At 39.1% G+C, this 20,662-nt stretch overlaps 1 protein-coding gene across 5 annotated transcripts in view; it reads right to left on the reverse strand.

Annotated features, from left to right (window-relative positions):
- The window catches only part of BTBD9 (BTB domain containing 9), a 416,431-nt gene that overhangs the window by 111,018 nt on the left and 284,751 nt on the right, over positions 1–20,662 (reverse strand). The window lies entirely within an intron of this gene.

Here is a 20,662-nt window from a genome sequence, read left to right on the forward strand (position 1 = left end):
AGATGAAATCTTGGAGGGACACCTACCAATGTGTCCAAACATTAATTGATTTCATTTCCAAGATGAAATCCTGGAGGGGCTTCAAAACTACTGGTTTTCTTCTATTCTCGTGAGGCGATAGGTACATAGGCACTTGTTTTATTAGTATTCTATAAACTGTACATATTTATTACACTTAATAAATGTAGTACGTTTGTTTAAAGAAGCATGACATATATAGATTCAGTATTTTAGAATTCATAAAGCAGGAAAACAATCCAGGACATGGTACCAATCCCTTTACAGAATATACAGTTGCCCTCGGCCATGATTCATTTCCCTTTTTTGTCTGTTTACTATTCTGAGCAATTCAACACATACGCTCATCTCTTTGTTCATGAACTGCTGCATTCTGAAACACCAGCTCTGTTTTGATTCTGTGTCTCTCTATGTACTTCAAGTCCACATCCACCTGTTCATTTACAAAAGTCTAGGGTATCCACAAAATGATATAGCTGTCCAAAAATGATGTAGATTCTCTAAACACTGAGAAGAGAATGATAAAAGGTGAGAGCCTTTTAAGTCCACTGGGACCTTTTTTGTGCATTTACTAGTGCTGCGATTTTCTTCAGAAATTTAAATTATTTAACCTAAATCTACAATTAACCTTAGCTACTTACATTCAAGATGTGTAGCTTACTTTACAAAATTTTAAAATGGCTTGAAAAAAAGACAATTTCTTATTAGATATATACTACACTTTTCAGTATAATATTATACTCTATGCAAAGAGAGAGGGTGAGCAGTACTACTATCATGCCAAAACATTTCTAACTTTATAATGATGTGGAGTAAATAATCTTCCATGTATCTTCTAAGCAATGCATTAACTTTTCAAAGGTGGGCATGCCTGTACTCGAGCCTTCATCTTCCTTCACTACTTGCTTTGCTCCCTCATCTCATATACCTTCACTGCTTGCTTTGCTCTCTGTAGATAAGGACAGCCATCCACAGATAAAGAAGAGAGGAAGGGAAGGAGGAAGGGAGAGAGACTGGATTTTCTGGCCATGAATCCCTTTACTATGAAGCTTAACTCTAAAGCAATAAGCAGAATCTCTGGTAAAGTAACCTGTGAGAGCAGTGTACTGGCAGAGAAGGGGCTTACAGAAAAGCCCCCCTCTGACTTTGAAAGGAGAAGAGATAAAGGACTATATTTAGAGGCTAAGTCATGGTACCTCCATCTCATGGAAAAGGGGAAGTGTCCTGTGATTTGGAAGAGAGAACTAAAGGAAGTGGCACAAGATACACAATAAACTGAGCTGAGACATAAAATCACACTGTAGGTAGCTTAAGCTGCAGTAAGAGACAGCCTCCATTCTCCCAGGTGCTTAAAGAGCACACATTTATTTTTCACCCACACTATGCATTCAACGATGATCAGCAAGGTGACTCTGAGCATTGCATCATGCAGGGAACCTAGTGACGGAAGCTTTGTATTGATTGATATATGCTTCTTCAATCACAGCAGCAGTGAGAAGGGAGTGAACTGGGCACTGGCTCTTAAAACTCCTCCCCCAAAGCAACACACATCACTTTGCTCACATTTTGTTCACTAAGGCAAGTCACAGGGCCTTACCTAACTTCAAAGGGGTTAGGAGAGGGCTAACTTGTTGTGTGCCCAGGAGAAGAAGGGGAATATATGGTCAACAATATTAACGTCTACAATAAACATTAAACCAGGATGAAGGAACGTTCAATAGCCAGATAAATCTAGTTCATTTGTGTAAAGTATATAAAATATTTCAATGTATAAATATACCAAAGGGACATTTAGATTGTTACCATTGTTTTCTCTGTGATTACAAACGTGTCTTCTTGTGTACATAGGTAAGAGTTTCTTCAAGGAATATGTAAGACATATATATGTATATATTTACACACACACACACACACACACACGGAAGTGGAATTACACTTGTGGCTATGAGTTATCTCATTGGCAGGATGTCAGTCCTTTCTTGGTTAATGTTGAGTTGAAATATTTAATCTTTTCCTATATGATTTGTGTTTTCCCTTTCTTGTATATAAATTCTTTCCAACCCCAAATTTATAAAGATATCTCCCTATATTTTCTTCTAAAAGTTCTCAAATTTTGCTTTTCACGTTTGGTTCTTTAATCTATTTAGGATTTATTTTTGGTATGCTATTAAATACAGATCTACTTTCACCTTTTATTCATAAGGTTAGCTAATTTCCCCAGCACCATTTAATGAACAGTTCATCGCTTCCCTCCACTAATTTATGTTACTTTAGTCACGTATAAAGTTTTCATACGTATCTAAATCTCTTTTTAAGATCTGTACTCTGTTTCCTTAATTTGCCTAGCCTTGTGCCTTTACCATATTGTTTTAATTACTATAATTTTACAGTATCATAAAATTTGACAAACTGAACACCTGTCTTCCCTCTCCTTCGCCTTCTTCTCTGTTTTTCTTCAAAATTACCTTAGATATTCCTGGCCCTTTCAGGAGAATTATGTGTTTTGTTTAAGTTTTCAAATATACTAGCATAAAGGATTCTTCATTATACGCAAATCAATCAATGTGATACACCATATTAACAAATTGAAGGAGAAAAACCATATGATCATCTCAATAGATGCAGAAAAAGCTTTTGACAAAATTCAACACCCATTTATGATAAAAAGCCTCCAGAAAATAGGCATAGAGGGAACTTACCTCAACATAATAAAGGCCATATACGACAAACCCACAGCCAACACTGTTCTCAATGGTGAAAAACTGAAACCATTTCCAATAAGAACAGGAACAAGACAAGGTTGCCCACTCTCCCACTATTATTCAACATAGTTTTGGAAGTTTTAGACACAGCAATCAGAGAAGAAAAAGAAATAAAAAGAATCCAAATTGGAAAAGAAGAAGTAAAGCTGTCACTGTCTGCAGATGACATGATACTATACATAGAGAACCCTAAAGACTCTACCAGAAAACTACTAGAGCTAATCAATGAATCTGGTAAAGTAGCAGGATATAAAATTAATGCACAGAAATCTCTTGCATTCCTATACACTAATGATGAAAAATCTGAAAGGGAAATTAAGGAAACACTCCCATTTACCATTGCAACACAAAAGAATAAAATACCTAGGAATAAACTTACCTGACGAGACAAAAGACCCATGTGCAGAAAATTATAAGACACTGATGAAAGAAATTAAAGATGATACAAACAGATAGAGAGATATACGATGTTCTTGGGTTGGAAGAATCAACATTGTGAAAATGACTATACTACCCAAAGCAATCTACGGATTCAAGGCGAACCCTATCAAACTACCAATGGCATTTTTCACAGAACTAGAACAAAAAATTGCACAATTTGTATGGAAACACAAAAGCCCCGAAGAGCCAAAGCAATCTTGAGAAAGAAAAATGGAGCTGGAGGAATCAGGCTCCCAGACTTCAGACTATACTACAAAGCTACAGTAATCAAGACAGTACGGTACTGGCACAAAAATAGAAATATAGATCAATGGAACAGGATAGAAAGCCCAGAGATAAACCCTCGGACATATGGTCTCCTTAATTTTGATAAAGGAGGCAAGAATATACAATGGAGAAAAGACAGCCTCCTCAGTAAGTGGTGCTGGGAAAACTGGACATTTACATGTAAAAGAAAGAAATAAGAATGCTCTCTAACACCAAACACAAAAATAAACTCAAAATGGATTAAAGACCTAATGCAAGGCCAGGCACTATCAAACTCTTAGAGGAAAACATAGGGAGAACACTCTATGCCATAAATCATAGTAAGATCCTTTTTGACCCACCTCCTAGAGAAATGGAAATAAAAACAAAAATAAACAAATGGGACCTAAGGGAACTTAAAACCTTTTGCACAGCAAAGGAAAACATAAACAAGATGAAAAGACAACCCTCAGAATGGGAGAAAATATTTGCAAATGAAGCAACTGACAAAGGATTAATCTCCAAAATTCACAAGCAGCTCATGCAGCTCAATATCAAAAAAACAAACAACTCAATCCAAAAATGGGCAGAAGACCTAGATAGACATTTCTCCAAAGAAGATATACAGATTGCCAACAAACACATGAAAGGATGCTCAACATCACTAATCATTAGAGAAATGCAAATCAAAACTACAATGAGGTATCACCTCACACCATTCAGAATGGCCATCATCAAAAAATCTACAAACAATAAATGCTGGAGAGGGTGTGGAGAAAAGGGAACACTCTTGCACTGGTGGTGGGAATATAAATTGATATAGCCACTATGGAGAACAGTATGGAGGTTCCTTACAAAACTAAAAATAGAACTACCATATGACCCAGCAATCCCACTACTGAGCATATACCCTGAGAAAACCATAATTCAAAAAGAGTCATGTATCACAGTGTTCATTGCAGCTCTTTTTACAATAACCAGGACATGGAAGCAACCTAAGTGCCCATCAACAGATGAATGGATAAAGAAGATGTGGCACATATATACAATGGAATATTACTCAGCCTTAAAAAGAAACGAAATTGAGTTATTTGGGGTGAGGTGGATGGACCTAGAGTCTGTCATACAGAGTGAAGTAAATCAGAAAGAGAAAAACAAATACCGTATGCTAACATATATATATGGAATCTAAAAAACAAAAAAAAATTGTTCTGAAGAACCTAGGGGCAGGACAGGAATAAAGACGCAGACGTAGAGAATGTACCTGAGGACACGGGGAGAGGGAAGGGTAAGCTGGGACGAAGTGATAGAGTGGCATGGACTTATATATACTACCAAAAGTAAAATAGATAGCTAGTGGGAAGCAGCTGCATAGCACAGGGAGTTCAGCTCAGTGCTTTGTGACCACCTAGAGGGGTGGGATAAGGAGGGTGGGAGGGAGACTCAAGTGGGAGGAGATATGGGGATATATGTATATGTATAGCTGATTCACTTTGTTATAAAGCAGAAACTAACATACCATTGTAAAGCAATTATACTCCAATAAAGATGTTAAAAAAGAAAATGAAAAAGAAAAAGAAAGCAGTAAGCCTTGATGTGGGACAAAAAAAAACCCCTAATATACTAGCATAAAAATTTTCACAGTATGTTCTCATTATCATTCCAAATATATATATATATATATATATATATATATATATATATATATATGTATAATTTTTGTGTGTGTGGTATGCGGGCCTGTCACTGTTGTGGCCTCTCCCGTTGTGGAGGACAGGCTCCGGACGTGCAGGCTCAGCGGCCATGGCTCACAGGCCCAGCCACTCTGCAGCATGTGGGATCTTCCTGGACTGGGGCACGAACCCATATTCCCTGCATCGGCAGGCGGACTCTTAACCACTGCGCCACCAGGGAAGCCCCCAAATATTTTTATTTGTACCTTTTCTTTCTTTTTTTGTCAGTCCTATACATGTTTGTCTACTACATTAGTGTTTTCAAAAAAACAATTTTCAATTTTGCGGATTATTTTCTTTATTTCCTACTTCACTAAATCTGCTCTTTTTATTATTTCTTCTTTCTATTCCTTTGGATTTATTCTATTTTTTTCTAAATATCTGAAGCAAATAATGAGCAAAACATTAACTTTTCTTCTTTTCTAATAAATGCATTTAAAGCTAATATTTTACCTCTAAGTCCTGCTTTATCTTTACCCTTAAGTTTTAATATACAGTGTTTTGAAGAGTATTAGAGTCAACTATGGTGTAGAATGTTCCTCCATCTGGGTTTTCTGACATAAAGTGTTTTAAAAGTTGATTGCATCTAAGTTTTTTCTAATTTCCATTAAGATTTTTGTTTGCTTCACAAATTATTCATAAGAACGTTTTTTAACTTTTCAAGTTTTTGTTACTGATTTTTAATTACACTGTAATGTGGATAAAAAGGTGTGGTCTGTATGATACTGACTTTGTAGAATTTGATGAGATTTGCTTTTCTGTGGTCTAGTTCATGGTTCTTATAAATATTTTACATGTGCCTGAAGAGAATGTGTATTCTCTAATTTGGGAGGTGTATGTTTCTATATATATCTACTATATCGAACTTACTGAGCTGTTCAAATCACTTACATGCTTATTAATTAATGGGAGAGGTTTGTTTAAATTTCCCACTATGACTGTAGATCTGTCAATTTCTCCTTGTAATTCTGTCAATTTTTGCTTTATGTATTTTGAGAACACATCATTTCGTGTATATTATTTTAGAATTATATCTAACTGGTAGATTGAACCTTTCATCATTATGTAGTGTAATTTTTTATCTCTAATAATCCTTTGCCCTAAAATCTACATGTTCTGATGTCAAATAAATATAGTGCCTTTATTTTGGCTACTGTTTCCTTAGCATCACTCTTCTAGTTTTCTGGTCTCTTGTGATAACATATAACTAGATTTTTGAAAAATTCAGTGTCCTTTGTCTTTTAACTGGCAGATTTACATGACTTATATTAATTGTTATTACTGATGTATACTAATTCACTTTTTGAAAAAAAAAATATTTATTTTAGGCTGTGTTGAGTCTTTGTTGCTGCACACAGGTCCCCTCCAGAGGCTGCGATAGGGGGCCACTCCTCATGGCGGTGTGCGGGCCTTCCACTGCAGTGGCCTCTCCTTCTGCAGAGCATGGGCTTCAGGTGCATGGACCTCAGCAGTTGTGGTGCCCGGGCTCAGTAGTTGTGGCTTGCGGGCCCCAGAGAGCAGGCCAGGCAGCTGTGGCGCATGGGCCCAGTTGTTCCACAGCACGCGGGATCCTCCCGGACCAGGGCTCGAACCTGGGTCCCCTGCATTGGCAGGCTGACTCCCAACCACTGCGCCACCAGGGAAGTCCCATTTACTCACTTTTATTTCTACTTACAAGTTTTTTTTTTCTCTGCTGCTTCCCCCACCTCTCTGTCTACTCTGTTCCTGTTTTCTAACGGATTGAATTTCCTTTATTTTCCCCACCAGCTATCCCTACTGATTTGATTGGGAAGTTATATATTCTATTTCTATTCTTTTACTAAATTCTATATACGCATACCAGACTTAACAATGCCTAAAATTAAAAATCACATATTCCCTTCTCCTGAACAATATAAAAGATCTTAACACTTTTTCATACAAATCATCTTGCCTCTTGGCTTGTTATTCTTACCTAACATTTTACTTCTACCTTGTTTTAGACTCTCAAAATCAGTCATCATTATTATTATCTCATACAGCCAAAACTTATTTATTCACATTCACCAATTTATTCACCTTTACTTTTTTTATATCCTCCTTTCTTCTTGGGTCAACTTCCTTCTAAGACACATCCATTCAGCAAAGTCTTTACTTGAAAGTATATTTTGCCACCACTCTTGAAAAATAGTTTAATTGGGTATAGAACTCTAAGTGAAAAGCTGTTTTTTCCTCAGCACTTTTAAGATATTATTCCATAGTCTTCTAGCTTCTACTGTTATGTCTGCTATCCCTCTAACTGCTGCAATTTGTTTTTTTCTCCGCAGTTAATTTTAAGGATTTCTTTTTGGTTTTAGTGTTTTGCAATTTTACTATGTTGTACCTAGATGCAGACTAAATTTATCCTGCTCAGGACTGAATATAAGCATTTATGGCTTTTATCAAGTCTGGAACATTTTAACCATTATTTCTGTGAGTATTGATTCTCCCTCATTTTCTGTTTTTTTTTCTTCTAGAATTCCCATTAGACCTCTGTTGGAACTTCTCATTCTATCCTCTCTACTTCCTTTCATTTTTTCCTCTTTACCTCATTTTTTTCCTCTTTACCTCTTTTTGAAGCATTCTGGGTAATTTCTTTAAATTACTGTTTGTGTTCACTGCTTCTCTCCAGGTGTGTCTCATCTACTGTTTAACCTGTCCACTGAGTTTTAAAATTTCACTGTCAAACAAAAACTACCCAGTATTGAAAATAAGTGAACTGAAGCTATGTGTATTAGCAAGGGTCAATCTTACAAAGAAAGTTGGTTAAGAAGAACAAGTCAGAAAAATACAAAGTGTACAATTCCACTTCTGTTGTTCAGTGATAAACACCTAGTGAATCTCACCTATGTGGTGAGATTAGAAAGGAGAGCTAGGGAGTAGTAAACACAAATTCAGATGAATGGTGACCTCCAGATAGGAGGATAGCAGGGATGTGCTGTGGGGGGAACACACAAAGGGCTTTAAAGACTTGGTAGTGATATGGGAACATATGCATATGTATAACTGATTCACTTTGTTATAAAGCAGAAACTAACACACCATTGTAAAGCAATTATCCTCCAATAAAGTTGAAAAAAAAAAAAGATTTGGTAGTGTTCTATTTCTCAAGATGGGTGGTGAACATGTGAGTGTTCCTGCTCTCCAAACTTTACATATATGTTCCTTATGTTCTTTTCCACAAATGGAATATTGGTTATTTTTTAAATTCCACAAATGTTAATACTGTTTTTATGAAAACCAGAAATATGGCAAGTAATTTCAGAGGGTTTGAAAGGATAAACCTTTTAGGATTCTTTACAATGCTGATGTGCTCTGTAGTATCCACTAGGTCTTGACGGTTGTCCTTGCTGACTCTCCCTGAGTTTATCAATTTCCTCCTAAGCTACCTTACTGCTTCACAATTTTATCCCTAGATGATCTGATTTTAACTAGTCAATTAATGCAGCAGCATCAGAGACGATCATAAAATCATTAGTGATATGGTTTAAAGCTCTTTGGGAAAAAAGGCTGGGATAAGCACTCAGAATTCCTTTTCTAAAGACATATTTAGAAATATTTATTAAAGGAGATTCTTTCAGTCTCCAACATTTTCTCTAAGCAAAACTGCCCTAGTAATATCACCCTCTGACCCTCTGGAATCTTAAGGTAGTCTAACATATGCTACATTAAAGAACTTTGCCTTCTTGGGACTTTCCTGGCAGTTCAGTGGTTAAGACTCCACACTTTCACTGCTGTGGGTCTTGGTTCAATCCCTGGTCGGGATTTAAAAAAAAAGAACATTTCAAAAACAAAAACAGAAACAGTGCCTTCTTAACAAAAAATCCTATATCTATGTGCTGGAGAACCGTATTCCATGGTTTCCACTTTGATCTTGACATCATCATTCATTAATGTTTTTCAGTCAAAGTCTGGATGTACAAAGGGTGCCCAACACAGATAAACATAGACACATATAATACACAGAGATAGACTGTATTAGTGAAATCTACACCAACTCCCAAATTTCCTTTCAAGAAATTGCTTTTGCTAGAACTCTATTAGCAACTTGATAAGCAACTGTACTTATTCCATAAGGTAGAAAATCAGATCAGCACTTTTCTTAATTCTCATTCCTATGTTTTAAACAATGAGTCAAATTAACAATATAACGACCAAATGATGCCAACGGGTGGAAAGAAGAGAAGGATAGGGACCTGGGCACAAACCCTGTGGATAAAGACTTTCTGTAAATGACCAAGGTGAGACCATAATTCCAGCACTGGGCCAATTCTTAATATCCAAACCAGTATTTCAATCTGATCTAACCTGACAATTGGAGATTTAGCATGTGAGTTTCATAAGGGCAGGAACTTTTGTTTCTTTTTTTCACTGCTGTATTCCCAACTGATAAGAAAGAGTGCCTAGCATATAGCAGTTATTAAATAAATATTTGCTGAAAGAATGAATCAGAGCTGGAAAAGCATGCATATATAGGTGTGGCACTTAACATAGCTCCTTACCAAAAGCTAGAAAATCTAAAAGTTACTGAATAAAGCAGAAAAAACTGCTTTCTAAGGGAAAGTTTTCTTAGAAAAGTGAAGTATGATCAATCTCTGGGTCTTGACCTAAACATTAAAAAGAAAACAATTATGCCCACTGCAGAAGAGCTGCTTTATAAGCACTACATATACCCTTAGCTCTCTCAACTTCTCTTCCCCTAAAAGTTTGTCCCACATACAGAAAGATTGGTCACTCATGGTAGACTAAAATATTTTCTGATAGGGAAACCATTTGGGGGAGAACAGGAGGAAGAGGAGGAATGTATATAATAACATGACTTGTAAAGACTACAGAAGCTTTTTTATGCCTGACAGTATTGCTATCTGGTTATAGTCATACCATAAGAGTTCTCAGAGAAGAGGTCTGTCCTAAATGTCACCACTGGGTTTACTAATATAGGCCACCTCCTTCATTTCAGCAGGAAAAAATTCTGTTATTAATTCTTCTTCCTAGAAACACAAACCTCAGCCTGCCTAGTTGGACTGCATAATAATTACTCAATGGTTTGAATAAATTCTGTGGCCTTTTTTCCTGGGAAAAATTAGAGAGTGATTCTAACTGACTAGAGCGCACAGAAGGTGCCATACTGTTTTACTTCCCGTAGGGGCCGGGCCACTCCCCATCTGAATGTTCGTTACTGTCTTTCATATGTGTCTGATAAATTTATTAAAAACACCATCTGGATGGAGCTCAGCTTTGTGCTGTATTTCCAGTCTTCCAGTTTCCTCCCTTGTCCCACTGGAATTTCTGCCCCAATTTGTGTCACTTTGTTTACAAAACCATATTGCCAAAGCCCAGCATCTCGCGTCTGTCTCTTTCTGGTTTTCCTTTGCCATCCTTCAGCTACATACCTATTACAATAGCCTGTGCTAGGAGCAAAGGGGAAGTGCCTGGGCAGAAATTACTTTTCCCCCCTCTGTGCACATAGCAATTCTGCTCAGACAAATTTAATTTGCTGCTTCTGAATGCAAAAATTGCATGTTAACCAAGTGTATACATTCTGCAAGTGTATGAATATTGGGATGACTCACACTGTGGGGAACTGCAGAAAAAGTGATCTGAAAACAATTGTACTGTCCTCTGTTCTTACACAGGCACCAGGGTGGCCAACAGCCTGCCTGTAAATTTAATTCAGGAGTAATAAATTTTTTAAAAGGCAGTATTACTTCACTAGGACATGACCTGAGGGCCACCTGTACCAGCTATATTTAAAGATAAGACTGACATGTTATTTAACTGTCTCCAGAGATCACCTTTGAGAGATAGGGGGAAAAACCCATTTGAAACAGTTTTTAAAAGTGAAATAGCACTTAGCACTTAACAGAGGATTGTCATCCTCAAAAACAGTGCTTGATACAGCAGAAACTAATACAACAATGTAAAGTAATTATACTCCCATAAAGATGTTTAAAAAAAAAGAAATAAACAAGTAAGCAAGTAAAAAAACAAACAAACAAATAGTGCTTGTGTTGGGCTTCATGCAATGTTTCCCTGGCTGTTTTCATTGCAAATTGTTTTCTAATAGCACAGTGGTTCACGCAGCCATCAAGTACTTAAAGTCTCAGGGAGATTCTTCTCTGTTGCCAAGATTTTCAGAGTTATAAAATATTTCCTTCAAAAAGACAACTAGGACTATCAGCTTAAGGTCACATCTAGATATTCCCCTACAGACCTACACTATTTTTTGAAAGGGGGACTTACCCTAGGGGCCTATCCACAGGCCTACATAGGAACTTGTTGCTGACCAGGCAAGCTTCCAACCCAACTGCAATCCAACCTTCTGTCAACTTACTCTAAAGGGAAAAATACTCACAGCTGTTATGTCTGAACAGCTATAAATGAACAATAGCTAATTAGAGCACAAGCCCATTTTTCTTGGAAACTATCAAAAAGCTACAAAAATGTATTCTGCAACACTGGCACTAAGTTACATTCATTCCTGGTTTTATCTATCAGGTTAAAAAAAAAAATCAATTTTCTTGGTGCATCCACTATGGAAAACAGTATGCAGGCTCCTCAAAAGACTAAAAATAGAGTTGCCATATGATCCAGCAATCTCACTCCTGGGCATATATCCGGACAAAAATATAATTTAAAAAGAAACATGCACCCCTATGTTCATAGCAGCACTATTTACAATAGCCAAGACATGGAAACAACCTAAATGTCCATTGACAGATGAATGCATAAAGAAGATGTATATATATACAATGGAATACTACTCAACCATAAAAAAGAATGAAATAATGTCATTTATGGCAACATGGATGGAACTAGAGATTATCATACTAAGTGAAGTAAGTCATAAAGAGAAAGACAAATACCATATGATATCACTTATATATGGAATATAAAACATGACAGAGTTGAACTTTTATGAAACAGAAACAGACTCACAGACATAGAGAACAGACTTGTGGTTGCCAAGGGGGAGAGAGGGCGGAAGAGGGATGGAGTGGGAGTTTGGAGTTAGCAGATGCAAACTATTATATATAGAATGGATAAACAACAAGGCCCTACTACATAACACAGGGAAATAAATATATTAAATATTCTGTGATAAACCATAATGGAAAAGAAATTTAAAAAAGAATGTATAGGGCTTCCCTGGTGGCGCAGTGGTTGAGAGTCCACCTTTTGATGCAGGGGACATGGGTTCATGCCCTGGTCCAGGAAGATCCCACATGTCACGGAGCGGCTGGGCCTGTGAGCCATGGCCGCTGGGTCTGTGCGTCCAGAGCCTGTGCTCCGCAACAGGAGAGGCCGCGACAGTGAGGGGCCCACGTACCGCAAAACAAACAAACAAACAAAAAGAATGTATATACGTATAACTGAATCACTTTGCTGTACAGCAGGAATTAACACAACATTGTAAATCAACTATATTTCAATTTAAAAAAATCACTTTTCAATCATATAGTATATCACATTACATTGTTGAAGAAAACCCTTTAAACTTTTCCTTTCCCAAATATGCCCCGGTTCCCAGCACCATGGAAAGGCTGCTTCCTAACACAATTCCAAAGGATTCAGTCATGACCATCTCTCCATATCTGCAGGGGAAGCCCATGGGAAGAAACCAGACCTTGCCTTTTCAATGCTGGTGACCCATTCCTCTGAGCCTCTTTTCCTTTTTTCTTTGTTTTCATTTTTGTCTGTTTCAGTCAGTATAATCTGTGTTCTCATCATTCCTGTTATAGCTCCAATTCTAAACATCACCAACGTTGCCCAAATCACACACTCTATCTTGAGATTATAAGGACGTTGACAATCATGCTGGGTTCTATTTAGCCAGTGACAGGAAGAGGTAACACTTTTCCAAACTTTAAATGTGGCTTTCCCTTCTCCCAAAGTATGCAAACTTTATAACTTTAGAAAGTTATAGCTCCAAACATGTTTCAGAGAACATGGCAGTTTATAGAAGATGGAGGTGAGAAATCAGAGGTGGTTATTCCCAGGGGCAAAGGTGAGGTGGGGTGGGGTCAGTGGATGCCAAGTATGCATGTTCACCAGGATTAGTGAATTCACAAAGCACCTTCCAGAACTAACTGCTTAAGAGGTTTACTCTCTTATCTGTAGTTTTCAAACTCCAGCATTCACGCTGGGGGTTTTAGCTGTGAAAATCTTCCATTCAAAAAGACCTTAAAGAATCAAGCATCAGATGTTTAACAGCGGTAAGCACTGCAGCGTATCAAAGGGGGATTCACTCTGCAGGTGAGGCCTTTAAATTTAGGACAAAGGAATTTCCAGATGTAAGGAAAAAAATAGCCCAAACAGCTAACTCTGTGTTTGAACTAATAGGCAATATCTCATTGGGGTGATTTTTTTCCTTTTCTTTGGACAAAACCTGTCAGAGAAAGACTCTACATCTGCCCCCTACATCACGACAAGTTATTTAAGCTGATATGGGGGGAAATACCTAACATACAAAAAGTCACTGAAATTGGTTTTGCAAGTTTAGGAAACCCTTTCTCAAAAAAATTTAAAAGTTATAATATAAAGGGCATCTTTTTCTATGAGTAGTATAAGAGTTTTACATGGATTTATTTTTCCTTATGTCCTAAAAGATGTTGATATCAACAGAGTTATTTTTGTTCCACACTAGTGGCTGAAAGGTCTTCTCAGGCCACAACAATTTTGTGACTCAAGATCAGAGATGTCACCACAGCTTTGGGGGAATATTTCTCATTCGTGTTAAGCATAGAACAAAGATGTGCAAGAGGTTTTTAAAAGGTCCACAAAAGAAGCAGTGGTTTGCACAGAAATTTTTGTGTGTTTTTTTTAAACCATCCCTTTAACAAAGTAGTAGCTCTTCTCTCTCTCTCTTTTTAAAATTTTTGTCATTTTAAGCTGGCGGATGTATCTGGTTCAAACTTTAAGTCAGAATGATTCTGAGATAATGGATAACTTGAGTCTTATGATCTTGAATGATGGTCCTTTAAAATGTATCAATAAATATAAAATTTGAGATTTTACTAACAATAGTTATCAGCAGTGAGGCAATCAAACATTAAGTGGAATCCTGTACATTTTACAGAAAATGTCCCAATCAGATCTGTGGCAAGTATGCTCCTACAGGGCCACTTTGGCAGAAACTACCTGCCACAGATTTTGGAGGCAGAGAGAAAAAGGTGGGAGATGACACCAAATTCTCACATGTTGTAGTTCCCACAAAGCATCCTGGATTGAACTGTGTGAGAAGGAAAGACTCTCTGAGAATCTCAAGGGAGCAAGACTGGAATTCAGAAGAAACATACAGGTAAAGGGGAGTCTTAACTTCTGAATATTGAGCTTTCAGAATTGAGACTCTGTAATCAAATCCCACAGGATGCCTGAGGGAAAACTTGCCTCCCTGGGCTCTCCCAGTTTTAGCCTGAGGGGCCAGCCCAGGGCTGTGGGGAAGTTGAGCAATCCCCTGGGTGAGACTGAGGTTTTGCTCCCTAACAGGCGAACTTGGGGTCCCTGGGGAAATCTGTCTACCTAGCTTCAAAGACTGACAATCAAAGTCTTGTAAGTTCCCTGGAACAACTTTACTCATACTCCTAAGTAAAGTAGTTATGAGAAAAAAAAAAAAAAAAAACTCAGGAAAAAGTACGATTTACACTACCTCTGGAGGCCAAAGTTAATCTAGATTGAAGAAACAGAATCATGCTATGTTTTCCAGTAGGCTTACGGTGTACGATGAAATGAGTCTTGTCTAAAATACAACAAAAGCCAGTTTAAACAGCACCTTCTGCTACTACTCTCAATTAATTCTTCTTCTAATGGTTTACACTTAGTGCTTTGGGAAATGAAAAATGGGTGTGAGTATTTTTAAACAGAAGTTTATTATGAATATTCTGGGACCTGTCAGTTAGGAAGTATCTTATTTCTGAGTTCTAGCTCTCTTTGCCTCATGTCTCTATACTTTAATTCTGAGAGGAAAAACGTTTGCTACCCCCTGCCTGCCTTCAGCTCGAACATCCACTGGACCAAGGCAACGGACTGGAAAGCAGGTACCTGAGGAACTCACCTCAGTTCTGTAAACCATGCCCTAGGCAATCTCGAGAAGGCCATTTAACCACCCCGTGACTCAGTTTCTTTACCCATAAAGAAAAGAATCCCTTCCTCCTCCTGCCTTCTTATGAATATTGAAAGAATAAATTAGATCATGTTCACAAAAGCATCCTGAGATTTTCAAAGAATCACAAGATCCAGGCTTGGTGCTTCCCTAGTCATGAAGGGGCAGGCTTTCCCCACATGGTATGGGTAGGTGGGACCAGCATTTCAGAAATCTGGGTGTTGAAGTGAGACTTTTATTCTCATGGGTCACCTTGTAATTGTAAAAGGATAGGAAGCAGGGAAATGAAGAACCAATAACAATTCTACTGACCAGCAAAAACCTATTAGCACCTGCTAGTGTAATAATGCAGCTGGCACTTTCAGAGAAACCAAGAAAGCACTTCCTTCTGGTCGATATTTGCTGGGGACAGCGATTTCTGACCTACCGAATCAGATCAAGATCATGGGAGTTATTAGACCAAAGAAGTCTCTTTGTGCTAACAGTACGGTGGCTGGGGGGGTCTCCTTTCATTAAACAAAGGGGTCTGTCCACGACCTGCCTTCTAGGGTAGTCACCGCTTTGAGGTTTCATGAGCTATCACCATTGAATGAACAAATCAAAACGCATTGAAAAAAAATCACAGACACAAATAGGTTTACAGTTTACCAGTGACATGGACAGTGATAAATGCCATATGGGTGCTCTACTCTTCTTGGGTGAAAGCAGGATGGGGGCCGGGGGAGGGGAGAGGGAGAGGGAGACGGAAGGTTCCCTACAGTATTTAGATGGTCTTCAAATTTTCATAATTTCCTGAGGGTGTGCTCGTTGCCAAGTTGACAGATGTCGCTGGAAAAACCTGTACTATTCTGAAGAAAGGCTAACCTTTCAAGAGGGAGAGAGGGGGAGGGAACCAGCGCACCAGTTCGGAGAAGAGATGACATTAAGCTGGACAGCAAGCTACCCTTAGCAAGCTGGATCTTTGAAAGGCTGTGATAACACTGCCAAGGAGAACTGTCGGGGAGAAATCTCATTTCACCATGGTTTTCCTTGCCATGAGTTTAAATTAGTTTGGCGGGGGGGGGGAGGGGGGTTTCTTTTTGCAGTACGCGGGCCTCTCACTGTTGTGGCCTCTCCCGTTGTGGAGCACAGGCTCCAGACGCGCAGGCTCAGCGGCCACAGCTCACGGGCCCAGCCGCTCCGCGGCATGTGGGATCTTCCCGGACCGGGGCACGAACCCGTGTCCCCTGCATCGGCAGGCGGACTCTCAACCACTGCGCCACCAGGGAAGCCCTTAAATTAGTTCTTAAAACTAAACACTAGATGCCCTAGACAAGTCAATAATTATTAATTATTACTTTTTTAAACCACCAAGACTCCGATGCTCAGTTGCACAACATTACCCTAAAAGAAGTCATGGCTACGCCATTTTATACTCTCTCCTAAGCGTTTACCCACTTTCTTTTTCATTCACTCTTCCTGGTTGTACTTTTTTTTTTTTTTTTTCCGGTACGCGGGCCTCTGACTGGTGTGGCCTCTTCCGTTGCGGAGCACAGGCTCCGGACGCGCAGGCTCAGCAGCCATGGCTCACGGGCCCAGCCACTCCACGGCATGTGGGATCCTCCCGGACCAGGGCACGAACCCGAGTCCCCTGCATCGGCAGGCAGACTCTCAACCACTGCGCCACCAGGGAAGCCCCCCTGGTTGTACTTTATACATAAAGAGAAATGGGTTCTTCAAAGCAGACTGCCAATGATCTTATCCCAGACTTCCCCGCTGGGTGCAAACATACGCGCCTGTTTTGCTTGCTTGGCCCTTTACATTTCCTAATGAGAGCCTTTCAAAAGAGGATCGAGAACGCTGAGTATTAATTTAAGGGACAAAATGGTAGTTTAGCAAAGCCCCAGTTCCCTTCCACCAAATAAGAGGATAAAGCACATTAGGGTCTCCTTGTTTGAGATCTTCAGCCTGTAGGTCAGCCAGTGCAGCCAAATCAGCATTTAAGTGATCAGGGCTGGGGCTGGGGAAGGAGGGGAAAGCCAACGGCGCCCAGACCTCCCTTTGCAGCACATATGCCTCTGTTCTCTCCCTGAGGAAGACCGCATCTCCTTTACACCTCCAAGATAGTTCTCTTGCATTCCCAACTGTAAGCCTCCAGCTCAAAAATGCACATGCTCTTGTTCATTAATGTGACCATTAGTCATTTTTTCCTGTGCCCTGGGTACACCCAATGCTTTTATCAGCTCTGGTAAGGAGAGACTCACCTAATGTCTTCTTATGAAAGGCAGATTTACCAAGCTACCCATTTAAAGACTAACAGTGCTGTGCCATAAGGAAAAGTATACCTCCAGCTTGAAAACCTGCAATTGGGGAACAATTTTACAGGATCATATCCATTTATATCAATTATCTTGTTTATCAAAGACAATGAAACCCAAACTGGTAGTAAGAAGGTACAGAGTGCACTGTGAGGAATAATTAGGTCTCACCCTCCTGGAGGCCGACAGCCATTTACCACTTCACTTTGGGAGGTGATGTTTACAGTGTCTGTTTTATAACTCTCTTCACATTAACTTTCAAATGTCAAAAGCAGGCAGTTAATTGTATATTATACAAAATGTCACATATATAAAATACTGAGATATAAAATTATTATATCCGATCTACCATAAGAAATCCTGCCTTTTAGATTTAATAGCTTGTCAGTCTCTGGATCTCAGCTTAACTCCCATTATATGGACTGTGTTCGCCAGGTAGCCCCTGTCTGACGAATAAACTTCTTTGCCTGCACTGTGTCCTCAGCCAGATGAGAAATAAAAATAAAATGATATGATAATTACTATTACAGTTTAAAGTAATATGTACTAAGAAAAATGGGAGATGTATGAGCAGCAGTGTCACATGTTCTGATTTCATTCCAGCTCTGAGAACAAGATTCAGAGAACCATGATGCAAAGCTTATCAAAGCAGTTTCAACTGAAGAGACTGAGTGTGCTCTGCCCAAGTTCTTCAAAGCTACTGGGTGTTCACACCGACAGCCTGGGTCTACCCCAGAATCTCTCTATCACGAAACTACACACCAGCATGAGAATTTCTTTTCAATCACCTGCCAATTTTGCAGAGATCAAATCCCCTCCCTCTGCAACCCACTATTCCAGTCTTGCCAAAACCAACCCTTCTGGCAATCTCTTTGTCTGCAGGCTCAAAGAACCCAATTCTCCTCTAGACCCATAAAGATCAGACAGACAGGAAAGAGAAGAGTGCAGCCAGAAAGAAGGGAGGAAATACAATAAAGCAGTGTGTTTCTATGGGGAAGGAAAGGAGAGGCCAGGACATCAGCTGGGGTGGAGGGAGGCCAGGAGGGCTCCTTGAAATCCATTAGATACAATTTATACACTAAAATTTTTGTGGCTAAAATTTAATGAAACAAATGAATAAAGAGAGATACCAGTTGACTATGGAACTCCTGTTTCAGCCCATTTCCATGGGCACAGGATGGAAAACATACAATTTTGTGCCCATAAGAGGTTAATGCTTTCTGACATGACTGAGGGCTTGGATATATGTGAACTTGCTTGACTAATCCACACAACCAGTGAAGCACTGGTAAGAAACTCAGAGCTACAGTAGCTCATCAAGTCATTGAATTTATGGTTAGAAAAGAATCTTGAGGACCACTTAGTCCAAGGCACAGAAAATTTATATCTTATTACATATTGATCCAGAAAACAGAAAAAGAGGGAAAGCTTCTCAAGTCATTTTAATGTAACTTTGGTTATAAAATGACTTAGAGATGAGAAAAGAAATTTATAGGCCCATTTTATTTAAGAAAATAGGTGTAAAAACTCTAAAATAAATATTAGCCAACAAATCCAATAATTATTTAGAAAATACATCATGTCCAAGAAGCAATTATCCTAGGAATGCAAGTATGGGTCATCATCAGAACATCTATCATTTCAGTGGGTTAAAGAGTGATTTTGAGCAAAGGAGTGTTCCAGTAAGATTACTCTGGCTGGAGGGTGAAGGACAATGAGAAGGACTAGAGAGGATGGGGGAGACCCATAAGTAGAAAGACCAGGGCAGTGGTGAGGAGAGATGGTGGTGGCTTACACTAGGGTGGTAGCAGTAGCAGTGGCCAAAAAAATCACTAGGGATTAGAGAAATGCAAATTAAAGTAACAAGATACTACTTTATGGCCATCATAACGGCAGAGTAGAAAAACACATATATGAAGTGTGGGTGCGGACACGGGGAGGAAAAGGGCTCTCGTGCACTCCTGGTGGTGGGAGCGTAAACTGGCACTGCCCCGCAGGAAGGCAATCTGGCAGTATGGATCAAAATAAAAGGTAAGCATGCTTTAGTACTCAGGGACCATACATTTGAATATAGGTCTCAGAAAAAAGATGCAAAGGAGACAAACACAAAGAAACTCATTGCAGCATTGTTTTTGAGAGCAAGTAGCTGAAGGCGACCTAGGTCTCTATCGCCGGGGGAATGAATGAAACGGCAAGACAATAACAGTACTCACCTTACAAGACAGTAGTGAAGGTTAAATGATTTTATGTAAAGAGCGTAGAACAGTGTCTGGCAAATAGTAAGAACTATATAAATTCACTGATAATATATTTATAGTTATTATGATGAAATACTAAGTAGCATTAAGAAACAATGATGTCATAAAACCATAATACTAGGTCAGAAAAGTTATGAAAAAGACTTCTGGCATAAAAACATTTTGGATGATTAAAACACATAAACAACCCTCTCCCAACATTACAGATTTTCCAAATATATGTGCGTATTAAGAACATAATGAGACACCTTAGAAATGGTCATAAGGGGAGGGGAGCAGAAGTAGGGTTTAACAAAGATGAGCAAACACAAATAAAAGAGAAGGCCTTGCCTGGATCACTGAGGATGATGTATTATGGCCTAAGGTATATAATGAACACAGTTATCTAAACCAAAAGGATACTCGTTTAAACACAAAAGAACAGATCATTAGGTTAGTTTTTTTTTTTTTTTTGGCGGTACGCGGGCTTCTCACTGCTGCGGGCTCTCCTGATGTGGAGCACAGGCTCCGGACGCACAGGCTCAGCGGCCATGGCTCACGGGCCCAGCCGCTCCGCGGCATGTGGGATCATCCCGGACCGGGGCACAAACTGGCGTCCCCTGCATTGGCAGGCGGACTCTCAACCACTGCTCCACCAGGGAAGCCCCTGGGTTAGTTTTCTCATTTCATAGCTGAGAAATCGGAGTTTCAGAGAGATTGTGACTTATTTATTACACAACAAATCAGCAGCAGAGTGAGAACCAGAATCTGCACTGATCTTCTGGTCCTCAGAAGGCAGCACATCATT

The sequence above is a fragment of the Phocoena sinus genome, chromosome 11 (assembly GCF_008692025.1).
Source record: "Phocoena sinus isolate mPhoSin1 chromosome 11, mPhoSin1.pri, whole genome shotgun sequence".
Classification (NCBI taxonomy): domain Eukaryota; kingdom Metazoa; phylum Chordata; class Mammalia; order Artiodactyla; family Phocoenidae; genus Phocoena; species Phocoena sinus.